The sequence below is a fragment of the Dama dama genome, chromosome 32 (assembly GCF_033118175.1).
Source record: "Dama dama isolate Ldn47 chromosome 32, ASM3311817v1, whole genome shotgun sequence".
Taxonomy (NCBI): domain Eukaryota; kingdom Metazoa; phylum Chordata; class Mammalia; order Artiodactyla; family Cervidae; genus Dama; species Dama dama.
This window is the reverse complement of record NC_083712.1, coordinates 12,263,045-12,275,417: the sequence shown is the minus strand read 5'-3', so window position 1 is coordinate 12,275,417 and position 12,373 is coordinate 12,263,045.

Here is a 12,373-nt window from a genome sequence, read left to right as displayed (position 1 = left end):
CCTCTAGCCCAGGGCTCCCTTCCAGCTCCTGGCTGGTCTGATGGAGTCAGCGTCTCCACAGTGAGCTCTCTGGTCCCTGCAGAGATGAGAAGGGAGGTGCCAGCTCTTTCTGCTTCTTATCTCCTTGCTGGGAAGCAAAAGTCAAGTTTTTGAACTATGTTTGTAAAAAAATCATGCTTCTTATGCTTTCCTGGGTTCAACATCACTGCTAAGCATTTTATAAACAACTCTCCCATTTGGATCTTCTGGTTTTATTTCTGCTGGATGAAAAGGACTCTTTAAGTGCTACTTTAGCATAAACATCCTGTGAATAGGTTTTCTGAGTCCTTGCTTGTCTAACAATAAGTTTACGCTCCCTCAAAGCAAAGTCAGCTCTTATACACACAGCGAGTTATTTACAACCTCTTCTTGTTTTTCTTCCATCATAGCAAAGAAGGACTTCTGTAAGACCTATTTTTGTTATTTACTGTTATGTGTCGTTACAGAGAAATCTGAAGCCATCTGACTTTGTGTCTTTGGCAGGTAGCATTTTGGCTTTTGACTTTGCATTTTAGGGTCACTTCTCAGTCAAAATTTGAAAATATTGTAGGACTCATCATTTTTTCTTGACAATTTTAAGACTGCGGTGTGTCCCTGACCTTGATGGCAGGCTGTGCTATTCCTTGAATTTTCCTGGATTGTGCAAAATGAACTGGTGACTTCATGTGTGTGGATTCTAAGACCAAGCCTCCCCTCCTTGGGTGTGTGGGTGTCAGCCACCCCGGTGTGAGGCTTTATCTGTTTGCTCTGAGAATTTCTGCTGATGTAGATCCTTTCCTCTTGCTTCTGTCATCTGCCGTTGTATGTTGAGGCTTCCAACATCGCTGTGCATTTACACACGTGGGAGAAACAGCCACGGAGATGCTTCACACAGTGCAAAACCAGGGAAATGTGCAAAGGAGAGTGCACTGAACTTTCCACTTAGTATAGCTTCTGGGTGTTTACGGGTGGGAATGCGTGCTCTCAAAGTGAGGAGATGGAATGTTTCATCCTGTTTTATTGAGCATGGCTTCTCATTCATGAGTTATAGTCACAGATTCATTCCTTCTTGCTTACTTTCTGTCACTTGAAGGGGAAATATTCCTTGCATATCCTTGCAATAGTTTGTCCATATTTGTGTTCTTCCCTTTTCTGTTCTATTTCAAATTAAATGTGCATTTCCATGGATAATGGGAAAGCCCTGGAATTTTTGACCCTGAGATAGAAGAATATTAATTTAAACCATAAAATTGTATGCACCACTTAGGTAAAAATCATACCCAATCTCACATCTTTCTCTTGCAAACAGGTATTTTTGGATAAATTTATGCACAACAGTGGGCTACCCTGGTGGGTCAGACAGTAAAGAATCCACTTGCAATGCAGGAGACCTAGGTTCAATCCCTGAGTCAGGAAGATCCCTTGGAGAAGGAATGGCAGCCCCCTCCAGAATTCTTGCCTGAGGAATCCCATGGACAGAAGAGCCTGGCAGGCTACAGTCCATGACGTCGCAAAGAGTCGGACACAACTGAGTGACTGACGTGCAGAACAGTGTTTCTAGAAGCAACTGGACAGTGTGAAGTCTAGCCACATTCTTGGATCTCAGTTTTTTTTAAGGGTAGAACATGTCAGTGCCAGAGAAAATTAGAGAGTGGCCTTAATGACAGAAAAGCTGGGGACATGTAAGAAACAGAATAAATTAGTTCCAAGTGAAGAGTCAGTAGACCTTATGGAGGCAACCCTCCTCCGCAAGATGTCTTGTCAACAAGTAATGGCAAATCACGAGCTGTCCTGGCTGCTGCAGCTTCTCCTGAAGGCAGTGAGACACAGCATCAGACTGAGACTATTTCTCTCACCCCTCCTAGCCTCTCTGGATGCCCGCTCAGGTCCCAGGTTTGATGTTCTCCAAGCAATGCTATATTCTGAATATGAGATGAGATATTGAAGACATGTTGTTTGAAAACCCAGACATAAACAAAGGCCAGAAATCTCAGCACAAGGGTCAGTTTTTCTTTGCATGAAATAGCAATTTTGATCTAATCACCACATTCTACTACTGATTTCTTTTAACCAGAAGAAAGAAGAGGATACATTTTTACTTCATTGCTGCTAGATATTTATTCTTTCTCAGCAGATGCTCTGACTGCACAGAAATATCCAGGTTGGAATTTAAAGAAATTCTTGCAGGGAAACAAGACTCTTTGTTTCAGCATATGAGAAGGGACCGTCCACGCTCTGGGAGGAAGAACACATCTGATTCCGGAGTCGATTTTAGTAAATGTATTTACTAATACACTTCAGAGTAAATTTCATTTACTCATTTCAGAGTAAATACATTCAGAGTAAATTTCATACTCTGAGTCTACCCGGGTCCAGACCACTGGGAACAGGCTGAATCTCCTTTAGGAAACCCCATAGAAACCTCATGGACCTGATTTATGCTCTTTCAGATGTCACTGCTACATATACAAAATGTTTAGGATAAAAGTCAAGTTGAAGTTAGAGAGAGGTAGGATTCAGGATGATGTTTGACATTTTACTGTCTGGGAAAGCATATGCCTGTATCTTTAGTCAGTTTTTAAATAAGAATCCATTTCAAATCTCCTTCCTATCTTTTCCCTAGGTCATAATTCACAAAAGTTGTATTTAAAATCAGAATCTCAGATGAGATTAAATTTTGACAGATATTTAACTTTTGAACAGGATGAACAGTGTTTATTATTATTATTATTACTGCAGCTCCAAGTCACTGATAATAAATAAGCAGATGGATATTGCCACAGGTTTTGGGGGTCTTACAGTATGTCATAAGAAAAGAGAAGGAATAGGATTTTGCCCCTTTTTAAACATGTTTTTTGAGATTAATCCTTTGTTGCTTCATTTGCTATTATTTTCTCCCACTCTGAAGGCTGTCTTTTCACCTTGCTTACAGTTTCCTTTGTTGTGCAAAAGCTTTTAAGTTTCATTAGGTCCCATTTGTTTATTTTTGTTTTTATTTCCAATATTCTGGGTGGTGGGTCATAGAGGATCCTGCTGTGATTTATGTCGGAGAGTGTTTTGCCTATGTTCTCCTCTAGGAGTTTTACAGTTTCTGGTCTTACATTTAGATCTTTAATCCATTTTGAGTTTATTTTTGTGTATGGTGTTAGAAAGTGTTCTAGTTTCATTCTTTTACAAGTGGTTGACCAGTTTTCCCAGCACTACTTGTTAAAGAGGTTGTCTTTTTTCCATTGTATATCCTTGCCTACTCCTTTGTCGAAGATAAGGTGTCCGTAGGTATGTGGATTTATCTCTGGGCTTTCTATTTTGTTCCATTGATCTATATTTCTGTCTTTGTGCCAGTACCATACTGTCTTGATGACTGTGGCTTTGTATTAGAGCCTGGATTAATCTCAACATCACTCATTATCAGAGAAATGCAAATCAGAACCACAATGAGGTACCATGACGTGCCAGTCAGGATGGCTGCTATCCAAAAGTCTACAAGCAATAAATGCTGGAGAGGGTGTGGAGAAAAGGGAACCCTCTTACACTGTTGGTGGGAATGCAAATTAGTACAGCCACTATGGAGAACAGTGTGGAGATTTCTTAAAAAACTGGAAATAGAACTGCCATATGACCCAGCAATCCCATTTCTGGGCATACACACTGAGGAAACCAGATCTGAAAGAGACACGTGCACCCCAATATTCATCGCAGCGCTGTCTATAATAGCCAGGACATGGAAGCAACCTAGATGCCCATCATCAGATGAATGGATAAGGAAGCTGTGGTACATATACACCATGGAATATTACTCAGCCATTAAAAAGAATTCATTTGAATCAGTTCTAATGAGATGGATGAAACTGGAGCCCATTATACAGAGTGAAGTAAGCCAGAAAGATAAAGACCAATACAGTATACTAATGTATATATATGGAATTTAGAAAGATGGTAACGATAACCCTATATGCAAAACAGAAAAAGAGACACAGAAGTACAGAACAGACTTTTGGACTCTGTGGGAGAAGGCGAGGGTGGGATGTTTCGAGAGAACAGCGTCGAAACATGTATATTATCAAGGATGAAACAGATCACCAGCCCAGGTTGGATGCATGAGACAAGTGCTCGGGGTTGGTGCACTGGGAAGACCCAGAGGGATAGGGTGGGGAAGGAGGCGGGAGGGGGGATCGGGATTGGGAATACATGTAACTCCATGGCTGATTCATGTCAATGTATGACAAAAACCACTACAATATTGTAAAGTAATTAGCCTCCAACTAATAAAAATAAATGAAAAAAAATAAAAAATAAACATATTTTTTATTTCAGCTGCTGCTAGAGAAATCTTAATATTATTATATTATTTATGGCTATTTCAATTTTTTAAAAAATGTCATTGGCAAGTCTGTAATTAGATTGAAAATATGAACTGTATCTCCTGGCTACCAGAATGCCTAGGAATTAAGATCATTTTATGTGTGCATGCATTTAAAGTAACTGATTCACATATATTTCTGCCAGGGGATTGAGAGTGTCTTTTAGCCAATTTAGTAATGCCTGTCCTTTTGCTATTACTATTTCTCTTAAGCAATTTTTATGTTCCTACCCATCATTTTCATTCCTGCATAAAATCCATAACAAATCACATCATCTTTATTTTATAAATAAGGCTATTGTGAGATCAAGAGGAAATTTGAGCTGATGATCTGTAACATATCTAATTTCATACTCTGAGTCTACTTTGTGTATTCTGTTTCTCAGTTTTAAAATAAGACATGTAGTTAATCGTGCATGTGTCTTTTAGCACAGATTTTAAAATATTTGATATATAACCACATTATGAATGGATATCATGCTTCTAAAATATGAAAAAAGATGACAAATATATCAAAAGGAGCCACTCTCCTGCCTCCATGGAAGACCCTGGTAGTACGTTATATCCAGTAAGCATTAGCAATCTCTTGTGGATAAATGGCTTAGCTAAAGTTCCTGACAAATGTCTCCTACAAAGGGAAGTGGAAAATGAAATGAAAAGTGGAAGTGTCACTGATGAGTAATCAGTGACATCCTTCAAGCAGGCACACCTCCAAATGGCTTTTTGAGGCCATCATTCTGGGGCTTGATTTCTTCCCTGTAAAATCAGGGAGGTGAATTGAGGGCTTCTGAGGTTCGTGTTCCTTCTCACTCTGCCCATTTCTGCATGCGTGCACGCTCAATCACTAAGTCGTGTCTGACTCTCTGTGAGCCCATGGACTGTAGTCCGCCAGGCTCCTCTGTCCTTGGGATTTCCCAGGCAAGAATAATGCAGTGGGTTGCCATTTCCTTCTCCAGGGATCTTCCCGACCCAGGGATCGAACCTGTGTCTCCTGCATTGCAGGCAGATTCTTTCACTGCTGAGCCACTTGGGAAGTCCCTGTATTTCTGAGATTCTCTTTAATATTCACTGGTTACAAAGTTATTCAGCTAAGGAGAATGAATAGCTACCTACCAATGTCGTCAAAGTTCTACTCTAGAACCAAGTGCAAGAGAAATTTATTTTATGAAAAAATTTATTCTAACTTGATGGAAGTTAGAGCAAATGAAGTGTAAAATATCAGCCTAAATGCCAAAGTCAGATTGAAATAAAGTGAAAAGCGTACATTTTACTCTACTGGGTATATCAGCTCGGCTTGCTTTCTTTATTACATTTGTAGTCATGCTATTTGACATTAGTGATAGGAAGTCAACTTAAGACAGTCTTAGCTCAGCTAAGTATCAGATTCTTGTTAGAGGAAACTCTCCAGAAGTCAGGTAGAAAAGGAGTGGAGAAAGCAGTGGTTGTCATTTCTGCAAAGAAAAGCTGTATGTTCCTAATGTGCATTTATGTAAGGGGACTGCAACTCTGAAGAAGAGAGTGAGTGTATGTAAGTAAGTAAGTGAAGAAGAGAGTAACCTAAATAGTTACTGTAACAGCAGATGGAGAACCCCGCATCAGATTCTGCATGTTTCCCACAGGGCATCTTGTGAACCAAGGTGGGCAGTGGTGACTCCAGCTAGGAGACTGTTATGGTGGTACCAGCAGTGAGAGACGACAGGACACTGAACCAAGACCTTGACAATGAAGATAACTGGAGCTAACACTTACCGACTGCCGATTACATGCTAGACTATCTTCCGTGTACTGTCGTCTGTGTATTAGCTCATTTCTTGCAAAACTCAGATGTAAAATGACATACTGTGTCTGACTCCAGAATCCACATCCTTAGCTATTATCTTCCTCTGCCTCCTTATGTACCCAAGTTCTTAAGAAAGGACAGATTTGCTGAACCATCAGGTGCTAAAAACAAAAAGCCTTGGGGAACACATTGTGTCTTTTAGAGACACAGTGAGAAAAGCATGAGATCTTTCCTTTGAAAATCTCAGACTACCTATATATATATATATATATATATATATATATATATGAAGTGAAAGTCTCTCAGTTGTATCCGACTCTTTGTTACCTCATGGACTGTAAACTGACAAGGTCTTTTGTCCGTGGAATTCTCTAGGCAAGAATACTGGAGTGGACTGCCATTCCCTTCTCTAGGGGATCTTTCCAGACCAGGAATCGAACCTGGGTCTCCTGCATTGCAGGCAGAATCTTTACCATCAGAGTTACCAGGGAAGCCCGTATATATGCATGTAAAAATATGCATGTGTAAACGTATATGCTAATATATATCCGTATGTGCTAATATATGGATATTTTTACCTTAGCAATCTCAATGTGATTTTGCAAGCAACTCAAGTCTACTTTAGCAATTCTTGTGAAGTGTCCATAAATACTGAAATTGAGTATCTGAGATATAAGATGAATCACCTAAATTTAAACAGGTTCAGGCCACTCTTTTTAAATCACAAATCCGTGTTTCTACCATGGCATTCTAGATTAAAGGGGATTGAGGAATAAGAGGGGTGAGCTAGCACCAGACTTGTTGATTTATTCATTTTGCAAATAACAATGCATCAGACTCCTGAATTTGTTTTGTAAGATCATGCTTTCCAGCCGTGTGAATCCTACTCTGATTTATGTTATGATACTTATGGCTTAATTGATATTCATGAACCTTGAATTTTATTTGCTAATCACTGGATTTCAAAGATGGACTTTTAAAAACTATCTTGGAGTGCCCTGGAAATACTGAGAGTATAACCTGTTATATGACTATAGTGAACATAGATTTATCTTCCTGCTTTTGAAAGTGAGTTGAACTCCCCAGAGTTCTTCATGCAAATATGGAATTTAGGATTAGAAGTTTGATTGATTCTCTTTGTTTGCCTCTAGGAAGAATAAAATGGAATAAAATCAATCAATCCATTAGACTTTTATGACTGTCTCAAAATGTCCTGTCATGTAGTTAAGTAGGAAAAAAACATTTGAGAGAGGGAAAAAAAAAAAAAACAATGACAAAGAAATGGAGAAATGCATTAAAATTGTTTTATGTATGAGAAAGAACAATTTGAGTCAGTCATCCTAGATAAGTACGCTTTTAGTGCTTAAAACATACTCAACAGCCATGGGCTAGCTCAATAATTTAAGCAGACTTTATTTTTGATTTATGTATTTCTCTTCTAATAATGCAACAATAGCCCATATCTTTGGGTCTATACTAATTAGTTAGAAATAGAAGTTGAGGTCCAGATCCTTAGGTCTTTCCATTTTTCTCCTAAATAAATATGGGGCCTCAAGTCCCTTGGTACTTCGGTTGAATTCACTACCTTAAAGAAACAAAAAGCATATATTCAGATTTGAAAGGGGCATGGAGAGAAAGCCATGTGGACCACTGATGGCATCTCTGGGTAGATTTCCTTAGCGCATGGGCTTAGGCAAGACACGGTCATTCAAGTAGCATTGGAGGGAGGAGAGAGTGGATTCCAGTAATTAATCTTTACATTTAAGGATTATTCTGGTCAGTTTAGAATAACACAAATATTCAATAGCTTTATATAGTTTTCAGTTAGCAAATGAAAGCAACTTTGAAAGGAAGCATCAGTAGAGTAGTAGGCAGGGAGAGCTAGGGCAGCCTGGTGAAATGCACATGAAGTGTCAGTGAGGCCTGATGATACAAAGTGGAGAGGAACAGGCTTTGTGTTTTACCATCTCATTAGTTTTCACTAGAATCTAACTGACTGCCTGGGCTTACAGTTCACTTTTGGTGGGATTGTGTGTGATGGAAGGAAGGGGGTTTTCTGTTCTCCCTGTTTTTCTCTGCCTCAGTCACACCATAGAGTTTACTTAACTGGCTCTCAGGCATATTGCTGGATTTCCCTGGTGGCTCAGCAGTAGGGAATCTGTCTGCAAGTCAGGAGCTGCAGGAGACGCGGGTTTGATCCCTGGGTCAGGAAGATCCCCTGGAGGAGGGCACGGGAATTCACTCCAGTATTCTTGCCTGGAGAATCCCATGAACAGAGGAGCTTGGTGGGCCATAGTCCATAGGGTTGCAAAGAGTCGGACACTACTGAAGCGACTTAGCATGCACACAGCTGGCATATTTCTGTTTTTCCTGATTTGCTAAAAGGGGGGAATATGAACCATAATGGTGAAGTTGAGTTACATGCTAACCATGTGCCTGCTTCTCAGCTGTGTTAAACTCTTTCTTTACATTGTGTGTTTACCAGATTGGGAATGTAGAGTTAAGATCATGTTTTATTACCCATATACAGAGCACTAATATGGTAAAGAGATGGTCTGGTTTTATATGCAATGTCTAGAGAACAGTGAGTCATTTTCTATTCATTCAAAAATCATCTTCCTCATGGTACATTGACTATACTAGATCAATTAAAATCAGAAAATATATCACTAATATTTTTGTATCTTATTTTTTATTTATCCAAATCATTTGTATTTCCCAAGGGTTATATTGATGGGAATCAGAGTTTTACTATGCTATAATATAGGCTTTAAAAGCTTAAAAAAAAAAAGGCTGTCTTTAACACAGCCGTAAGCATAATGCTTTCCATATAGTAGGTGATCAACAAAATCATGGTGAACGGATACATACTAGATATATCCTTGATTTTTAACAGTATGTAATTGGAAGAAATGAGGACAAGACTGTTATAGGAATATTTTTTTAGTCAGCCATTTGCAAAACTGTGTTCATGGTAATTACTCAAAGATTTGGCAGTGTTACATTTGCTATCTTTTAAAGAGATGCTGGAATGCAGTATTCTGGTGCTCCTAGTAAGACACTCCTCCCTGGGTTCTCCTGTCCAGCCGTGTGCCACAATACCTTGCCTAGTAGACAGCTGGTAGGGGAATGGACTGTCAGACAGGGATAGGGAAAGTCGCCATGGAGTGAATTTTATACTCAAACTCTTCTGATTTATCTCTCCTTCTTTTCTTTTGCAGAGACACAGAGGTCCATGTGCTTGTCGCACACGTGAGTAAGCAGCTTTATTTTCTACTCTGTCTCGGGTGTCCCTGTCCGGCAGCCTTGCTCACTGATGCAACAGGCTCTCTCTCGATACTGGGGTCTCTCCATCCACTGTTCCCCAGTGGACACGGGAACTCAGAGAGACTGATGCTAGTGCCTCATCCAGGATGGACATATATGGAGTTCATAACTGTCCAACTAAATGAGAGCCAGAATCCCTGGTATTTTATTTGAATGTTCAGTTGTAGGCTCAGATGCCAGGTGTGAGCAGAGCAGGATTATGGCCTATGTGGTTGGAAAAACTTCATATTTCTGTTTATTATTAGTATCCATTATGTTGATATAGGAAACTGATTCTTCGAGGTGTATAAATGAATGCTTTTAGACCTCTAAGTGCATGTGTTTTGAAGGACAGTCGCATGAGACTGGAATTCAGAGGCAAGTTCAAGACTGAAGACATAAGTATGGTTGTCTGGGTTACACAGGGCTAGTTGTGTTCACCTTGTAAGTGAGCAAAAGGGGAGAATAGTCTCGAGCATGAGATTTGGGTGGAGAGTCTCAATAATAGACCGAGAAGAGGAGGACAATGAAGAGGAAAGAGAATCATGTACTGTACTGAACAGAGTATTGTGTCCTGTAGGCCAAAGAGAAAGTGTTTCAAAAAGCAGGGCATAATCAACTGTGTGAAGGATACTGAGAAGTTCCCAAGAAGAGGTCTGGAGATTGTTTATTAGCTTTGGCAAAGTGGAGATTGTCTGAGACCTGGGTGACAGCAGGTGATGGATGAAAGCCTAATAAGTGTAAATTCAAGAAAGGAGGGGGTGGGGGTCCATGGAAATTGAGACTGCGGATATTGATCATGAGAGCAGCAACGTGGAGTGGTGGGGAAGCAAGAGGTAGAGTTTAAAAGACAACTTTTCCTATTAAAATATGTGTTTAAGACAGAGGATAAGGCTGCATTTGGTTTGCTGAGGGCAGTGATCTACTGAAGAGAAAGGAATGCTGATGTGAGAGAGAAGATGAGAAAATTGCCAACTTGAATTACTTGAGTGAGGAGGAACCTGATCTGGTACATAAATGGAACTACTGATATTAGATATAACTTACAGACCAATATCCCTGATACTAGAGGATTATGATGCTTTGAATCAGTAAATATCCCCAAGAAATCAAATCCACCTCTGTTATTTACAGTGATTGTTTATAGGATTGGGTGGACAAATCCTCTAAAAGTGATTACATACCCTACTATTGAATTTATTTTTCCTTGTAAATGATTCAGGATCCTTAACGTGAATTGAATATTCCACACATCATGCAGAGTTGACTGATGGACTGTTTTTCTTTCTAAGTCCTCTTTGCAAGAATCTTGGCCATTATTTTATCCTCACAGATACAGGAGATTTTCTCATTGTAGGATGTGCTTCAGGGAAGTCAGGAGTAGGAGCTACACAGTGGCTTGAACAAGAAAGTTTTAATAGAATTATTAATTACTTACAGGGGATTAGATAGTAAGATGATCTGGACATAGCACTTTATAAATGCCCTGGGACTGAGAGAGAATACCACACCAGAGGACAGAATAACTCAGAGGGTTCCCCCTCCAGTGCTAGAATTCAGGTCTATGTGGGGAAGGTGGGTTTTGCAGTCCGCTGGACAGGGTGGGGGGAAGGTTACTGGGTGGCCTTTGGCTTGTGCACACACATGGGTCTGAGCCGGCAGATGGTAAGCCTTCTGCTGGAGCCCAGGTGGGCTGGCACCAGTAGAGCTGCCAGAGGGCTAGGGGGGCAGGGAGGCTACCAGGGGATCAGCAGGCCACATCTGGAGGGATGGAGGCTGTGGGGCAGGTCCTGCAGGCGGGAGACCTCTGCCAGGATTCCCAGCGTGCAGCGGGCTGGGGTCTGCAGGCAGATATCCAGAGACAAGAGCACTTACATCATCATGGGAAACCCAGAACCCCAGCCTGGAGTGGAGAGCTGGGAGGTGAGCATCCTGGGTGTGCCATGGACAGCAGAAGCTGCCTGGCAGGCACAGGGATGTCCCCCCTACCCCGTGGGCTGACTGCTGGCAAAGTAGGGGGGTTTACCTCATCCCGCGCCACTGTGACCAGGGGGACCCCACAACGGGGACCTGGAGCGGAGAGCCCATCAGTCACCTGACAGCCCGCCAGGCCACACTGTTTATTTTGATTCTATGTGTTGTTGTTGAACCTTTTTTAATATCCTTGGTGTGGATTATAGATTATCAGACTGATCTTGAACATTTTCTAGTTAAATAAATAATTTTAGAAAAATTTTACCATATTTTTAAAGCAATGGGGCATGGCAAAAGGATATTTTACAGATAGAATCAGACACTTTAAATCATAGGCTACCATATGATGCAACCTTGAATTATTTATGAAAAGAGGTTTTAATAACTGTAGCATCTTAGGAAACTCCTCTAAGAAAGGAATTTTTCCATAATATTTTCATTGCATGTGAATTCACCAAATTTAACCAACTTCCATGTGTAAAGAAATAATATAAACCCCCTCTTGAAGAAGAGAATATATGACATATGTGTTATCTATTCCACACAGATAAGTCATTCTCATGATGACCATACACACTGTTACGTAATCTGATATATTCCATGTCAGATCATCTTCTATTATAAATCTACAGTAGTCAAACATCTGCTTAGTACATTTGGCTGTAACTTTTGGATAATCTTCCTGAGACACTGCTGTTGTTATGGAACATACCAGTATTTCTCTACTAATCTTCTTGCATGTTGTGTGTTAATCACTTAGTCATGTCTGACTCTTTGGGACCCCATGGGCTATACTCAACCAGACTCCTCTGTCCAAGGGATTCTCCATGCAAGAATACTGGAGTGGGTTGCCATTTCCTCCTCCATGCAATCTTTCCAACTCAGGGATCGAACCCATGTCTCCTGGGTTGCAGGCAGATTCTCTACCATCTGAT